The following is an 18410-nucleotide window of genomic DNA, read 5'->3' as shown; positions in this document are numbered from 1 at the left end:
TGTAAAATAAGAGAAGTAAATTTAGATTATCTCTTAAGGTCGTATTTGCTGCAGGTCCTGTTCACTTCTGTGATTCTGAAAAGTGGCTGTCTTTAATTTGAAATGTATGGGAATAATGGGGAGAAAAAGAATATTGAAAACGTATATGGAGTAGACAAATAATTATGGCATTCTTTACTAAGACATAGAATAAAAGAGGTTATTTGCCATTTTAGCACTTGTGTTAACATGAAATGAAAAGATAAAATTCCAACTTGTACATTAACACAAGACTGTATAAAGTAAGCATATAATATTTACACACTTGGATGTGTCATAGGTACCTCAAACTCAATATGTGCCAAATTAAACATGACTCTTCCCACAAACCCTGCTTTACTCTCCATGTTTCATATATCCGTGAATGGTGCCAAGATCTACAAAAAGCTCATTCCTTAATGTTCTCAATTGTGATAGAATGAATAAACACCCTCTTTGAGGTTCAGTTACCACATTCATAAAGGGGACTTACTAATAATTGCATCTTACAACGATTGTGATATTTAATAGGGAACATTAGGCACGAAAGAAATACGAGCATTGAAAAATACTATTCCTGTGTTAGCTTTATTAATGATTTAGGCAAAACATTATAAAGGAGCAAAGATAGCATATGAATTATTTCTGCATTGAAGTGGGGAAAACCCAGAGAAGTTTGAGCTGGATAGAATCTTGACTAGAGAAGAAAGGGAGGATGCGCATTTTATGCTTGAAATACTCTGGTGGCAGAATCTTAGCATTTGTGTTAGTGAAGAGAGATAAGTCAGGAATATCAGGCTATGGAGGGTGTAATGGACAGAATTCTGTCCCTCCGAAATCCATATATTGAAGCCCTAACCCCTAATTAAACTGTGTTTGGAGATAGAGGCTTTAAGAAGGTAGTTAAGATGAAATGAGGTCCTAAGAGTGGGATTCTAATCCAATAGGACTGATTTCCTTCAAAGAGGAGAAAGAGATACCAGAGCATGATGTCTCCCTCTATATAGAAAAGGCCATGTAATGACACAGTGAGAAGGTGGCCATCTACAAGCCCGGAAGAGAGGCCTCGCTAGAAACCAACCCTCTCAACATCTTAATTTTGGACCTCTAGACTCTGGAACTGTGAGAAAATAAATTTACACTGTTTAAGCCACCCAGTCTGTGCTATTTTGTTATGGCAGCCCAAGCAAACTAATACAGTCTGTTAAAAATATTAAATGTTAAATACAGGCATGCCTCAGAGATATTGCAGATTGAGTTTCAGATCATCACAATAAAGTGAATATTGCAATAAAGCCAGTCACACAAATGCTGTAGTTTCCTAGTGCATATAAAAGTTATGTTTATACTGTAGTCTATTAAATGTGCACTAGCATTATGTCTAATAAAGACAATGGACATATATACCTTAATTTAAAAAATACTCAATTGCTAAAAAATGCTGATGACCATTTGAGCCTTCAGTAAGTTGCAATCTTTTTGCTAGTGGAGGGTCTTGCCTCCATGTTGGTGGCTGCTGATTGGCTTCTTACAAAATTGGAGTCAATCCTCTCCAACCCAGCTGCTGCTTTATCAGCTAAGGTTTTTTTTTTTTTTTTTTTTTTGAGACGGAGTCTTGCTCTGTCGCCCAGGCTGGAGTGCAGTGGCGCGATCTCGGCTCACTGCAAGCTCCGCCTCCCGGGTTCACGCCATTCTCCTGCCTCAGCCTCCCGAGTAGCTGGGACTACAGGCGCCCACAACCGCGCCCGGCTAATTTTTTGTATTTTTAGTAGAGACGGGGTTTCACCGTGGTCTCGATCTCCTGACCTTGTGATCCGCCCGCCTCGGCCTCCCAAAGTGCTGGGATTACAGGCTTGAGCCACCGCGCCCGGCCTTATCAGCTAAGTTTATGGAATATTCTAAATCCTTTATTGTCATTTCAACAGTGTTCATAGCATCTTCACCAGGAGTAGATTCCATCTTAAGAAACCGCTTTCTTTGCTTATCCATAAGAAGCAACTCCTTATCCATTAAAATTTGATCGTGACATTATAGCAATTCAGTCATACCTTCAGCCTCCACTTCTAATTCCCATTTTCTTGCTATTGCCAACACATCTGCAGTTACTTCCTCCACTGAAGTCTTGCTTCCTTCAAAGTCATCTATAAAAGCTAGAATCAATTTCTTCCAAACTCCTGTTCCTGTTGATATGTTGATATCCTTCCATGAATCACAAATGTTCTTAATGCCAGCATCCAAGGTGGCAACCAGTGACCATGCCTCTTGATAGTCATATCCTTGGGTAGTTCCTTTCCACATTGAAAAGACCCCAACTGCCTGACCAATTGGATATTGTGAAAGTAACGGGATGTGATTTTCAAAGGCATTGCAGTTTCTACCTGGTCTCGTGTCTCTGTTTCTTTGAGGGAAGCCAGCTGCCATGTTGTGAGGGTACTCAAGTTGTCTATGGACAGGCATACATAAAGAGAAATTGAAGCTAGATGTTCCCATCCCCAGTCTCTAAGATCCCCATTGGTTATTATTAGGACCTTCACCAAGACAAAGCAAATTTAGCTTTTTCTGAAATTCTCCTACTCTCAAAAAATAAATTATGTCTTGGCCTTCAGCTTTGTTTGTTTCGGCCACTGCAGGAAGTAAGTTTTGTTTGGTTTAGTGTGTTTGCTTTAAATGCTGCCAGGGACCATTTTTGACTCTCATGTTTCATCTTAGGTTGCTGATTAATAAATACAAGCCTGTCATTTTCTTTCTTTATCGTTTCAATGGTACTTAAAAAGCAGACAGTCTTTGTAATTCAATATCAGTTAGTGATTAGCCACGGATTGTCCCTGTGGCTCTAGTTTGGTCAAGGATAATTACGAATTGTAGAAAGAGACAGTTATAAACTTTTAACTGCCAAGAATTTACAGTAGCTGGGGGATGGATATACCGACTGGTTCAATGAAAGGAATTTAGGTGGAAACTCACGCATCCATATGCATACTGAAAATCAAAAAGTCTTAAGCAACAACATATTTAATGAAGAAAAATTTCTCTTTTAGATTGGCAACAATATAAGGCATTCTACAACCGTCACTTCTATTCAATATAATAAAGGAAGGCCAGAAGAAGAAATAAAAAGACTAATAGAAATAAAGCTTCATGATTCATAGCCTGTCTCATGTTCAATTTTGTAATTAGCATTTTTCTGGACTTCTATAGCACACTCTGCCCTTAATCCTTAAGACCTTTCTCTTGAACTGTTACTTTTTTGCATGTCTCTGACTCCCTCACAGCAATGATCAAATCCCCTCTGGATGAATTGAGACTCCAATAAAAACATATCAAATCCAGCAGCTTAACTTTTGCCAATATGGCAAAAAATTCATGAGGGATACATTCCAAAACCCCCAGTGGATACCCGAAACTGCAGATAGTACTTCATGATAAAAATACTATGTTTTTTCATATACATACAAACCGATAATAAACCTTAATTTATAAATCTGGTATAGTAAGAGATGAACAAAAATAACTAATAATAAAATAGAACAATTATAACGATATACTGTAGTAAAAGTTATGTAAATGTGGTCTCTTTCTTTCTCCTTCCCAAAATATCTTATTGTATTATACTCAACCTTCTTGACCATGGGTAACAAATATGGAAAGAGAGACTGTGGCTAAGGCAGGGGATTATGGTACAATACTGAACTCTTCTTCCATAGTCTGGAAGAAGAATGACAATTTCTGTTGGGGAAAACTCAGAAACTGAATGGATTTGGATGCCCAGAAAAGAACGTCTGGCAGTTTTGAACTAAGTCAGCAATAGTAAAACAAAATGGATTCTATGAGTTGAGACTGCTTTTAATTTTATCCCAGACTCTCTCCCAATTTTCTTGGTTCTCTTAGAAGGTGTCCAAATTGGCTTGGCTAAAAATCGATATTGGAATGTTGCATATAAAACCCGGGGAGGAAAAGGCATATGATCATTAACAAACTCCCTGGTTGAATTCATGTCATGATCACCAGCATGGCTTCTGTCCAGGCAGAAGGTCATGCTTGCTGAAGAATGAATGACCTCTGCCCCTGGGCATCGTGTCACACATTCTGTGGCTTTGGGAAGCAGCCTTAGGCAGGATTGGAGCCTAGATGGACAGACAGAGGTCTTTTTTACCTTCAAAAGTAAACAACAGTAGAGCCCCCAAGGCTGCTTCTACATTCTTTGGTTTATATTTTTGAAATGTGTTATTAAAAATGTCAAATATATGAAAAAAATGGAGAGAAAGGGATAAAAAACACCTGTCACACCTAGATTTAATAATTAAATCATTTGTTTAATCTATTTTTGGTAAATTTTAAAATAACTGATTATAGATGTCATAACAATGTTTCCCTAGTTATTCCAGAATGCATCTCTAAGAATTAAAACTTTCCCACAAAACCACATTATCACATCCAACAAAATTAATAATTTCCTAAAATAATTTATTATCAGTCTTTATCTGCATGTCTCCATTAAGTTTTACAATACCTTTTAGAGCTAGTTTTGACAGTCCACGATACAATCAATGACAACATATGGCATTTCTCTAAAGAATATTTTAACGTAGAACATTCCTCTTCCCCTGTTTTTTCATGACAATTTGTTGAAGAGACTGCATCAATTTTCCTTTAGAACATTTGATTCTGATTGTTTCCTTCTCTGATTGTTTCCTTGTAGGAATGTTTCATTTGTACCTTGCTTAGGTTTTGGAATTTCCTGTAAATCAGAAGTTTAGATGGAAAGATTTGATTCAATTTAATTTGAGTACATTAATTAGATGGCAAAACAATTCGCAAGAATATCTTAAGAATGTTATGTTTTTCATATTGCGTCACACCAAAACTGGTCGGTCATCTAATTACTAGTGTTGCTAATATTGATTATTCATGCAAGGTGTCCCCATGCAAATAACCTGTGGGCTCCACCTTAGCTCTGTGTCATTTCAATTCTCTGTTAGCCTTTTATTTAATGGTTTAGCAGCCACTAAAAATTCTTGCCTGAATCAATTATTCCATTGAGAGTTGCAAAATGATCACCTTCTGTTTTTTGGTGGTTGTTTTTCTCACTTGTTGAGTTGGATGATTGATTCATTATTTTTCAACCTTCCTACTGCATTCTAATATAATATTTAGTGCTATAAAGTTACAATCTAAATCTCACACAAATGTTGATATATAATATAATTATCATTCAGTTCAAATGTTTTATGATTCCCTTTTTTTCCTTAACCCATTTGTTATTTACAAGTAGGTTTTAAACCTTCAGACATCTCTTAGAGTTATCTATTTATTATTGTTTTAATTATATTTTGTTCAGAGGACAATTGTTTTTATAATCCTGATACTTTGGTATTCGGTGAAAGTTGCTTTTAGGCTTAGTTCATAGTCATTTTTAAAAAAGGTTTCATGCATAATTGAGAAGAATATCAGCTCTCTCTGATTTTTTGGTATAGGGTTTTATGTATTGCTAACAGTTTAAGAGATTAATTCATTGTTTTATACATCCATAGCCTTAAAAAATGTTTAAATCTAGTTAATCAATCATTTAGAAAGGAGACTGTTAAATCTCCCACTGTGGAGGTGGATTTGTCAATATTTTTCTTGCTGTTGTATCGAGCATTGCTTTATATATTGCTATATTATATATCTGATACCCACACATTTAGAGTTGTTATACCTAACAAATAATTCATTTAATCTGTAAGATCATATTAGAATAAATAATGGCAGTGTCCAATATTTAGTTCCCCTTTGTGTAATCTCTATAATTAGTCTTCATATGTATTATGTTTTTATAGTCAAGGTTTGTTCAGGTTTACTGTCCTACTTGTCACTTTCTTTGCTTACCTTTCCTTCTTTTTGGATTTAATTTCCCATTTCTTAAAGCATATAGTTTTTGAATTCTTCCAATGAGAAATTTTATTGTCACTAAACATTGGTTTGTAAAGAGGGTGCTTATTTTTGTCTTTTTTTTTTTTTTTTTTTTTTGAGACAGTGTCTCACTTTGTAGCCCAGGCTGGAGTGCAGTGGCACCACCTTGGCTAACGGGAGCCTTGAACTCCCAGGCTCAAGTGATCCTCCTACCTCAGCCTCCAGTGTAATTGGAACTACAGGCACATGCCACCATGCCTGGCTAATTTTTTGGAGGGCTGGGATTACAGGCATGTACCCCCACACATGACCCATTTTGTCATTATTCTTATGTGTTAATTTAGGTGGGATAAAATTCCAAGGTCTAAATTCTTACTAGCCATGTACCTTTGAGAATGTTGCTTTACCTAACTCTTCCTCAGTTTTCTCACCAGTAAAATGAAAATTAGAGTATGCCCACCACTGGGTTTGCGCCTGTGGTCCTAGCTACTCAGGAGGCAGAGGTGGAGGGTGGATTTTATGTATTTTATTTTTATTTATCAAACATTTGCATAGCATTTACTATGAGCCAGCCCTGTTGAAGAGTTACAAATGTTAACTCATTTAACAGACATAAGGTAGGTTTTTGTTTTTTTTTTTTTTTTTTTTTTTTAGGGATGAGACTTTGTCTCTATTATTATGATTAAATTAAAAATAAAATAAGCTGTTTTTGGAAATATACTGGTCTAGATAAATAACCAGTAAACACATTTTAAAATTACTTGTATAACATGGCAAACATACTGTCAAAAACTTATACTTGTAAGAATGTAACAGGTATCCCCATAGGCAAAATCTGAAGCAGAACCCGGAAAATCAGAGCAATAAACCAAAGAACTCATTATTTCTCAGCTGCACTGGAGGAAAGTACGCATGCTTTGTGGAGTGGGAATTAGTTTCCAAGTTGTTTGGTTTTAAGGGCTAAAGCCAGAAGATAATGACTTGAACTTGTGTGATTTTACCAGTTGAAACTGAGCCAGTCAAATGGCTGTACCATTAGTGAAAGTGTGGAATAGGAAAAAAATCCTCGTCTCTAATAAATTACAAATAAAATACATGAAATAAATGAATAAGGTGTGAGTTGCTTTCTGTCATTCCTTAAAAGATAACATTCTACAGTTGTCTGCTGTTTATTATTACTTTTGAAAGGTTGGTGGTTTATCTAATTGTCATTCCTTTTTAGGAAACCTGTCTTGTTTCTCTTTTTGCATTTGGGATTACTCCCTCATCCTTAAGTTTCTGCTATTCCACTGGATTACCTAGGTATTTCACTTCTATTTATACTGCTTGGGAGTGTTATATATCGTCAATTGAGGAATTTGTGTCTTTCATCATTTTGGAGAACATTTCAACCATTTCGTTTTTAATATTTTCTCTCCATTATTTCATTTCTTGTTCATCTCTGGAAATCTGAATAGACATACATTGGGCTTCGTTCTTCCATCTTCCATGGCTCAACTTCTCTTTCCCATTTTTCATTTCTTTCTCTCTGGAGCATTATATATCTGCAATAAAGTCTCCCATTTATTAATTCTCTGCTTAGCTCTATCTTATCTGTTTTGTCCAACCTATTAGGTTTTCAATTTCAATAACGTATTTTTATTTATACAAGTTCCATTTGATTGTTTTCCAAATTTGTCTGAACTTTCATGATAGTATTTCATAGCTCACTTACAATAAAATATTTTCTTGTTAGTTTTCTGATTTATGAGTTATGCACTCATGTTCAATGGGGGGTTGTTTGTTTGTTTGCTTTTTGCAGGATTCCTATCTGGTTATATGGTCTAAAGAGAGTATGTGTCCCATAAAAAGGTTTTGAATGTGCTTCATCCACGTACTTCCAGTGATATTATGCAGTGATGCAATCACAGGCCAGTTTTATGTTGCTTTCTCAGCTGAAACATTCCTGAACCACATAGATAATGGACTGAAGAACTTGAGCCCATGCCAGGAACTCCATTATCAAAAATTCTCAGATCTGACATTTTACTTATCCATCTAGATTCCCAGGTCAAGATATGCAAGCATCCACGCCTTTTTCCTGGGCTGGCAGATATTCTTTTTTCTATTCCACAGTTTCACTAATGGTACAGCCATTTGAATGGCTCAGTTTCAACTAGTGACATCACTAGTCAAGTTGAAGTGATTATATTTTGGCTTGAGACCTTCAAACCAAACAACTTTGAAACCAGTTGCCACCACTCAAAATACATATTCTTTCCTCCAGGACAGCTGAAAAATATTAAGTTCTTTGGGTTGTTGCTCTTATTTTCTGGGTTCTTCTTCTGGTTTTGCCTACGGGGTTTCCCTTACTTTCTTGCAAGTATAAGGGTTTTTTATTTTGCATGAGTTTTTAAAATTTTTTTTAAAAATTTTTATTATACTTTAAGTTCTAGGGTACATGTGCATAATGTGCAGGTTTGTTACATAGGTATACATACATGTGTCATGTTGGTTTGCAGCACCCATCAACTCGTCATTTACATTAGGTATTTCTCCTAATGCTATCCCTACCCCAGCACCCCACCCCCCGACAGGCCCCAGTGAGTGATGTTCCCCACTCTGTGTCCACATGTTCTCATTGTTCAGCTCCCAATTATGAGTGAGAACGTGCAGTGTTTGGTTTTCTGTCTTTGTGAGAGTTTGCTGAGAATGATGGTTTCCAGCTTCATCCGTATCCCTGCAAAGGACATGGAATCATCCTTTTTTATGTCTGCATAGTATTCCTTGGTGCATATGTGCCACATTTTCTTAATCCAGTCTATCATTGATGGACATTTGAGTTGGTTCCAAGTCTTTGCTATTGTGAATAGTGCCACAATAGACATATGTGTGCATGTGTCTTTATAGTAGCATGATACATAATGCTTTGGGTATATGCCTAGTAATGGGATGGCTGGGTCAAATGGTATTTCTAGTTCTAGATCCTTGAGGAATCACCACACTGTCTTCCACAATGGTTGAACTAATTTACAGTCCCACCAACAGTGTAAAAGCATTCCTATTTCTCCACATCCTCTCCAGCATCTCTTGTTTCCTGACTTTTTCATGATTGTCATTCTAACTGGCATGAGATAGTATTTCATTATGATTTTGGTTTGCATTTCTCTGATGATCATTGATGAGCATTTTCTCACATGTCTGTTGGCTGCATAAATGTCTTCTTTTGAGAAGTGTCTGTTCATATCCTTTGCCCACTTTTTGATGGGGTTTTTTTTTTTCTTATAAAATTTTTTAAGTTCTTTGTAGATTCTGGATATTAGCTCTTTGTCAGGGGGTAGACTGCAAAAATTTTCTCCCATTCTGTAGGTTGCCTGTACACTCTGATGATAGTTTCTTTTGCTGTGCAGAAGCTCTTTAGTTTATTTAGATCCCAATAGTCTATTTTGGCTTTTGTTGCCATTGCTTTTGGTGTTTTAGTCATGAAGTATTTGCCCATGCCTATGTTCTGAATGGCATTGCCTAGGTTTTCTTCTAGGGTTTTTATGGTTTTAGGTCTTACATTTAAGTCTTTAATCCATCTTGAGTTAATTTTTGTATAAGGTGTAAGGAAGTGATCCAGTTTCAGCTTTCTACATATGGCTAGCCAGTTTTTCCAGCACCATTTATTAAATAGGGAATCCTTTCCCCATTGCTTGTTTTTGTCTGGTTTGTCAAAAATCAGATGGTGGTAGATGTGTGATGTTATTTCTGAGGCCTCTGTTCTGTTCCATTGGTCTATATATCTGTTTTGATATCAGTGCCATACTGTTTTGGTTACTGTAGACTTGTAGTATAGTTTGAAGTCAGGTAGCATGATGCCTCCAGCTTTGTTCTTTTTGCTTAGGATTGTCTTGGCTATGTGGGCTCTTTTTTGGTTCCATATGAACTTTAAAGTGGTTTTTTCCAACTCTGTGAAGAAAGTCAGTGAAATAAAATTGTTTACAGACAAGCAAATGTGGAGAGATTTTGTCACTACCAGGCTTGCCTTACAAGAGCTCCTGAAGGAAGCACTAAACATGAAAAGGAACAACTGGTATCAGCCACTGCAAAAACATGCCAAATTGTAAAGACCCATCGACACTATGAAGAAACTGCATCAATTAACGGGCAAAATAACCATCTAAGATCATAATGACAGGATCAAATTCATGCATAACAATATTAACCTTAAATGTAAATGGGCTAAATGCCCCAATTAAAAGATACAGACTGGCAAATTGGATAAAGAGTCAAGAACCATCAGTGTGCTATATTCAGGAGACCCATCTCAGGTGCAAATACACATATAGGCTCAAAATAAAGGAAGATCTACCAAGCAAATGGAAAGTGAAAAAAAACAGGGGTTGCAATCCTAGTCTCTGATAAAACAGATTTTAAACCAACAAAGATAAAAAGAGAAAAAGAAGGTCATTACATAATAGTAAAGGGATCAATTCAACAAGAAGAGCTAACTATCCTAAATATATATGCACCCAATACAGGAGCACCTAGACTCATTTAAAAAAAGGCCTTAGAGATGTACAAAGAGACTTAGACTCCCACACAATAATAATGGGAGACTTTAACACCCCACTATCAATATTAGACAGATCAACAAGACAGAAGGTTAACAAGGATATCCAGGACTTGAACTCAGCTCTGGACCAAGTGGACCTAGTAGACATCTACAGAACTCTCCACCCCAAATCAACAGAATATACATTCTTCTTAGCACCATATCACACTTATTCTAAAATTGACCACACAATTGGAAGTAAAATACTCCTCAGCAAATGCAAAAGAACAGAAATCACAACAAATTGTCTCTCAGACCACAGTGCAATCAAATTAGAAGTCAGGATTAAGAAAGTCACACAAAATTGCACAACTATATGGAAACTGAACAACCTGCTCCTGAATGACTGCTGGGTAAATAATGAAATGAAGGCAGAAATAAAGATATTCTTTGAAACCAATGAGAACAAAGACAAAATGTACCAGAATCTTTGGGATACATTTAAAGCAGTGTGTAGAGGGAAATTTGTAGCACTAAATGCCCACAAGAGAAAGCAGGAACAATCTAAAATCAACACCCTAACATTACAATTAAAAGAAGTAGAGAAGCAAGAGCAAACAAATTTAAAAGCTAGCAGAAGGCAAGAAATAACTAAGATCAGAGAAGAACTGAAGGAGATAGAGACACAAAAAAACCTTCAAAAAAATCAATGAATCCAGGAGCTGTTTTTTTGAAAAAAAATCAACAAAATAGATAGATCTATTTTGCTATTTTATTAGCAAAACTAATAAAAAAGAAATTAGAGAAGAATCAAATAGATGCAATAAAAAATGATAAAAGGGATATCACCACTGATCCCAGAGAAATACAAACTACCATCACAGAATACTATAAACACCTCTATGCAAATAAACTAGAAAATCTAGAAGAAATGGATAAGTTCCTGGACACATACAGCCTCCAAAGACTAAACCAGGAAGAAGTTGAATCTCTGAATAGACCAATAACAGATTCTGAAATTGAGGCAATAATAGCCTACCAACCAAAAAAAGTCCAGGACCAGATGGATTCACAGCCAAAATCTACCAGAGGTACAAAGAGGAGCTGGTACCATTCTTTCTGAAACTATTCCAGTCAATAGAAAAAGAGGCAATCCTCCCTAACTCATTTTATGAGGCCAGCATCATCCCAATACCAAAGCCTTGCAGAGACACAACAAAGAAAGAGAATTTTAGGCCAATATCTCTGATGAACATAATGGCAAAAATCCTCAATAAAATACTGGCAAACCAAATCCAGGAGCACATCAAAAACCTTATCCACCTCAATCAAGTCGGCTTCATCCCTGGGATCCAAGGCTGGTTCAACATACACAAATCAATATATGTAATCCATCACATAAACAGACCCAATCACAAAAACCACACGATTATCTCAATAGATGCATAAGAGGCCTTCGACAAAATTCAACAGCCCTTCACGCTAAAAACTCTCAATAAACTACATATTGATGGAATGTATCCCAAAATAATAAGAGCTATTTATGACAAACCCACAGCCAATATCATACTGAATGGACAAAACCTGGAAGCATTCCCTTTGAAAACCAGTACAAGACAAAGATGCCCTCTCTCACCACTCCTATTCAACATAGTGTTGGAAGTTCCGGCCAGGGCAGTCAGCTAAGAGAAATAAATAACAGGTATTCAATTAGGAATAGAGGAAGTCAAATTGTCCCTGTTTGCAGATGACATCATTGTATATTTAGAAAATCCCATCATCTCAGCCCACAATCTCCTGGAGCTGATAAGCAACTTCAGCAAAGTCTCAGGATATAAAATCAATGTGCAAAAATCACAAACATTCCTATACACCAATAACAGATAAACAGAGAGCCAAATCATGAGTGAACTCCCATTCATAATTACTACAAAGAGAATAAAATATCTAGGAATCCAACTTACAAGGGATGTGAAGGACCTCTTCAGATTTTATTTCTCCTTCACTTATGAAGCTTAGTTTGGCTGGTTATGAAATCCTGGGTTGAAAATTCCTTTCTTTAAGAATGTTGAATATTGGCCCCCACTCTCTTCTGGCTTGTAGGGTTTCTGCCAAGAGATCTGCTGTACTCTGATGGGCTTCCCTTTGTGGGTAACCAAACCTTTCTCTCTGGCTGCCCTTAACATTTTTTCCTTCATTTCAACCTTGCTGAATCTGACAATTGTGTCTTGGGGTTGCTCTTCTCAAGGAGAATCTTTGTGGTGTTCTCTGTATTTTCTGAATTTGTATGTTGGCCTGCCTTGGTAGGTTGGGGAAGTTTTCCTGGATAACATCCTGAAGAGTGTTTTCTAACTTGGATCCATTCTCCCCGTCACTTGCAGGAATACCAGTCAAATGTAGATTTGGTCTTTTCACATAGTCCTGTATTTCTTGGAGGCTTTGTTTGTTTCTTTTCACTCTTTTTTCTGTAATCTCGTCTTCTGGCTTTATTTCATTAATTTGATCTTCAATCAGTGATATCCTTTCTTCCACTTGATTGAATCAGCTACTGAAGCTTTTGCATGTGTCATGAAGTTCTTGGCCATGGTTTTCAGCTCTGTCAGGTCATTTAAGGCCTTCTCTACACTATTTATTCTAGTTAGCCATTCGTCTAACCTTTTTTCAAGGTTTTTAGCTTCCTTGCGATGGGGTTAGCTTCCTTTAGCTCGGAGAAGTTTGTTATTACCGACCTTCTGAAGCCTACTTCTGTCAACTCGTCAAACTCATTCTCTGTCCAGTTTTGTTCCTTTGCTGGTGAGGTGCCGCAATCCTTTGAAGAAGAAGAGACACTCTGGTTTTTGGAATTTTCAACTTTTCTGCTCTGGTTTCTCCCCATCTTTGTGGTTTTTATCTACCTTTGGTCTTTGATGTTGGTGACCTACAGATGGGGTTTTGGTGTGGATGTGGTTTTTATTGATGATGATACTATTTCTTTCTGTTTGTTAGTTTTCCTTGTAACAGTTGGGCCCCTCAGCTGCAGGTCTGTTGGAGTTTGCTGGAGGTCCACTCCAGACCCTGTTTGCCTGGGTATCACCAGCAGAGGCTGCAGAACAGCAAATATTGCTGCCTGATCCTTCCTCTGGAAGCTTCATCCCAGAGGGGCATCCTCCTGTATGAGGTGTCTGTTGGCCCTTACTGGGAGTTGTCCCCCAGTCAGGCTACACAGGGCATCAGGGACCCCCTTCAGGAGCCAGTCTATCCGTTCTCAGAGCTCAAACGCCGTGCTGGCAGAACCACTGCTGTCTTCAGAGCTGTCAGACAGGGACATTTAGGTCTGCCAAAGCTGTCTGCTGCCTTTTGTTCTGATATACCCTGCCCACAGAGGTGGAATCTATAGCAAGGTAGTAGGCCTTGCAGAGCTGCAGCGGGCTCCACCCAGTATGAGCTTCCTGGCCTCTTTGTTTACACTGTGAGCACAAAACCGCCTACTCAAACCTCAGCAAGGGCGGATGCCCCTCCCTCCATCAAGCTGCAGCGTTGCAGGTCAATATCAGACTGTTGTGCCAGCAGTGAGCTGTGGCCCCGGGACCTGCCGAGCCAGTCACGGGAGGTAATTTCCTGGTCTGCCAGTTGCAAATACTGTGGGAAAAGCATAGTATTTGGGCAGGAGTGTACCATTCCTCCAGGTACAGGCTGTCATGGCTTCCCTTGTCTAGGAAAGGGAAATCCCCTTACCCCTTGCGCTTCCCGGGTGAGGTAACGCCCTACCCTGCTTCGGCTTACCCTCTATGGGCTGCACCCACTGTCCCACCAGTCCCAATGAGATGAACCAGGTACCTCAGTTGGAAATGCAGAAATAACCCATCTTCTGTGCCGATATTGCTGGGAGCTGCAGACCAGAGCTGTTCCTATTTAGCCATCTTGGAAGCCTCCAACTGTTTTTCTTGTTTGTTTTTTTGAGAGTATGTTTGCTATAAGAGTAATTTTTAAATGTGTTTACTGGTTATTAATCCAGTCCAGCATATTTCCCAAAAATGAGTTTAGTTTTCCAAAAATGAGTTCTGAAGAACCATCATATTCAATCCAATGTAACTATGTGTTGGAAGAAAAAACTTAATGTTAGAAAAACTGTTTCTCTAGAACTTACATTTAAATATATGTAAGAAAACTAATCTTAATTATACATTTTCTTATGTTCATGCAATGATTAGCCCTTAAGCAAATGCTGTGCCATTCTACAGAATGCCAGAAAGTCAAAGTAGCAATTGATATAACCAAATCAAATACAAGCTAGCCATCTCACTGATACATTATCTGATCAGTGGTCAATGACCTGTGTTCTATCTCTTGATTTAAAATTCCAGTAAACATTTGATATTGCGTTGTAGTCTTAGAATTCAATTCTGCCATTCCATCAACAGGTGGTGCCATTGTACTATAATTTGAATGTTGTGAAAGAAAAATATTTTGTCATTAGTTGCACTGATAAGCATCTCAGCTTTTTTAGAGCTGCTTTTGCACCCTGAGAAATTTTGACTTTAGGGTTTTAAAAAATGTTACATGGTTAAAGTCATATTGCAGAGCAAAACTGGCTGGATTCTTCTCATGTATATTAAGTCTAGAAATTGCATGCTGTATGTCTATTTTGCCTACAAAGTCATAATAACCAAAACTAAAATTCATAATAGGTAGTTATATATTCCAATATATAGAGAATATCTGCTTTAATATTTTTGATCCTGAAAATTCTCATCTTATTTTCGTTTTATAAATTTAAAAAACTACTAGGTATTAGAAAAAAACAAAAAAAGCTTCACTATTTTGTAATACCAAGAAAAGCAAGACAATATTTGTGTTTTTTTCTTTACATATACCATTAAATATAACACGGGACAAGGGTCACAGCTCTGCCAAAAGATCTCTTTGTAGCTATGTGTTGCCAGAAACAACACTGTGGAGCTCCCTTTGGTGTTGTGGCAAGTCATGTGGGGACAGCTTGACTTGGGTAACCTCATATGCCCTGTCATAAAGTGAAGTAAGAGAGGATGACATCAGACTCTACTCCACTCTTTGTTCTGCCTGCAATTCACTATGTAAACTGGCAAAGCTATTTCCTCAAGGGTAGCTGTCAAAGTCACAGCATGATCACGGGAGGTGGTAATAGGAAGTTGGCATGAGCCACTGACAGAGAAATTAGTTTGAGGCTTCTTGTGATTCTCCTCAGGGATTTTAGGAACAGCCAGCTTTTCTAAGCTAATTAGTCCTACATTGTTGTGATGGATGATCAGAAAAAACAGTAATTGAAAATGATACAGTTCTTTAGTAATGCTAAAACTGTAAACAACAGAAATATCAAGAAATGAAACAAACAGTTAGAACCATTTGGATAAATTAGACGAATAGGTCAGCAGATGAAAAATTCAGTTTCAAAGTAGACAAAATAGAATTTATCTGGGAGCAGACATCCAAGTTAGGGGCTATATGTTAAATGATGCAATTATCAATACACCGAACATATTTTTTCTTTTATTAATAAACTGGGAAATATTCTTAAAATCATTTTCCTTTGGTTTAAGTTTGAATGTATAGTTTTCGTTTACACAGCATATATCTGTGGTTCACAGATACATTCTGAAATTTATTCTTGAGTTTATTCTTGTTCATTCTTATTATGCAACTCTGTCACAATCCCCATTTCACAATTAAGATACATTTTGAAAAGTTACACTGAACGTAAGAATTGGAGCCCAGACTAAAAGCTAGATCTCTCTAAATTATGTTCTCTTTTTTATTCCACAATGGAGACTGAACAGATGAAATTTTAACTATAACTATAGTTGCTCTGTTGTAGAGTAAGTGAGTAAGTTTAGAGGACAAAGACAGTGTATAGAACAGTACAACTGTTAATTTTATTTGTTTACTCCTTTTAGACATGGGAGTCTCACTAGGTTGCCCAAGCTGAAGTGTAGTGGCTATCCACAGGCGTGATTATGCCGCACTATAGCCTTGAATTGCTGTGCTTGTGATCCTCATGCTTCAGCCTCCTAAGAAGCTGGGACTACAGGCAAGTGCCACTGCATCTGGCTACAAATATATATATAATAAATAATATATATAACAACAACATATATATATATATATATATATTTTTTTTTTTTTGAGACAGAGTCTTGCTCTGTCACCAGGCTGGAGTGCAGTGGCACGAGCTCAGCTCACTGCAACCTCCACCTCCCAGATTCAAGAGATTCTCCGGCCTCAGAATCTCGAGTAGCTAGGACTACAGGTGTGAGCTACCACGCCCAGCTAATTTTTGTGTTTTTAGGAGAGACGGGGTTTCACCATGTTGGCCACGATGGTCTCGATCTCTTGACCTCGTGATCCGCCTGCCTCAGGCTCCCAAAGTGCTGGGATTACAGGCGTGAGCCACCGTGCCCGGCCAAATATTGTTTTTATTAAATTGTGATAATAGATATTTTCCCCCTATCCTTTCCATGAATTGTGTTACCATATGGTTCTATCTTCATTAAGGTTTGAATTGTGCAGGCAGGACCTTTTTGACTTTCAGATCTGGCATTTTTTTTTTTCTAATTGGAGTAGTAAGTGAAGAGTGGAAAATATACTTTTGCCTGGCACAAAAGAGAATGAGGGCAGATCCAAGCCTTATTTTGTTATTATTCAATTCCCATCTGCCATTACACTCTTTTAAAGTTTGTTTGCAATTTTTTATCCATTCTGTGAGAGATAACAGAGTACACTTTTGCCCTTTTTCCTTTATGTCAGGGAAGTGAATAATGATTTTTTTTAATGAGGATCAACTTTTAATTTTGAGACTTTATACGTCTTGATAGCAGTAAGCATGCTTTTTGTTAGTTAAAAATTGTAGTTCTTTTTACAGAAAATTTATGTAAAGTGGTCATATATTATATTATGTCATATTCTTTTTTTTTTCTTTCTTTCTTGAGACAGAGTCTCGCTCAGTCGCCCAGGCTGGAGTGCAGTGGCGCGATCTTTGCCCACTGCAAGCTCCCCATCCTGGGTTCATGCCATTCTCCTGCCTCAGCCTCCTAAGTAGCTGGGACTGCAGGCACCCATCACTATGCCGGCTAATTTTTTGTATTTTTAGTAGAGACGGGGTTTCACCATATTAGCCAGGATGGTCTCCATCTCCTGACCTCATGATCTACCCGCTTCAGCCTCCCAAAGTGTTGGGATTACAGGCGTGAGCCACCGAGCCCGGCCTACATCATATTCTTTAACTTAGAACTGATAAAAATAGAGGGTTTGATTTATCATTGTTGAAGGTCGTAGAAAACAGATTTGGAGCTGCAAGAACACAACACACTTCCCCTGGAAAATATTCCAAGAAGTAAATCTCTGGACATTGTTTACAGCCCTAGTAGGATACAAGAAGAAATGTTCTTTATTTAGAAAAAGAATCATAAAGCTAGGAAATATTAGCTAAAATGTCTATAAGTAGGGAAGAAAAGAGAGAGGAATGGTAGAAAAATGCAGATCTCCATAAATGTTGTGGCTGCGATAGCTTGGGCTGCCATGGAAAATACCACTGATGGAGTGGCTTAAACAACGGACATTCATTTGCTCACAGGTATAGAAGCTGGAAGTCCAAGGTTAAGGTGCAATCAGGGTTGTTTTTTGTGAGGCCTCCCTTCTCGGCTAATAGGTGGCTGCCTTCTCTCTGTGTGGTCACGGCCTTTCCTCTGTGCAAGCTTGGAGAGCACGCTCACTCTCCCTTCCTCTTGGATCTTCACCAGTTCTATGGGAGGCCCCACTCTTATGACCACTTCACTTTCATTACCCCCTTAAAGGCACTATCTGTAAATATAGTCACATTGGGGAGTTAGAGCCTCATCATATGAATTTGGGGGCGTGACACAGTTCAGCGCATGACAATAACCTTAACACTAGGACAGTTGTTTTGCAGAATGTCACTCGATCTGAGTTTCATGTTTCCTCATGAGGAGATCTAGGTTAGGGATTTTGGGTG

At 37.7% G+C, this 18410-nt stretch overlaps 1 long non-coding RNA gene across 6 annotated transcripts in view; it reads left to right on the top strand.

Moving 5' to 3' along the window:
• LOC112427779 (uncharacterized) overlaps positions 1-18410 on the top strand; it is a 194587-nt gene that overhangs the window by 58190 nt on the left and 117987 nt on the right. Inside the window, exon 5 of one of the 6 annotated variants that reach the window (XR_003019512.2) lies at positions 3057-5249. The exons of the other annotated variants lie outside the window; for them this stretch is intronic. This is a non-coding gene — a long non-coding RNA (uncharacterized lncRNA). Of the gene's footprint in view, positions 1-3056; positions 5250-18410 lie in introns of those variants that run through there. 6 annotated transcript variants of the gene reach the window in all.

The sequence above is a fragment of the Macaca nemestrina genome, chromosome 9, assembly GCF_043159975.1.
Source record: "Macaca nemestrina isolate mMacNem1 chromosome 9, mMacNem.hap1, whole genome shotgun sequence".
In the NCBI taxonomy this organism is placed as follows: Eukaryota; Metazoa; Chordata; class Mammalia; order Primates; family Cercopithecidae; genus Macaca; species Macaca nemestrina.
This window is presented reverse-complemented; position numbering and strand designations above follow the sequence as displayed.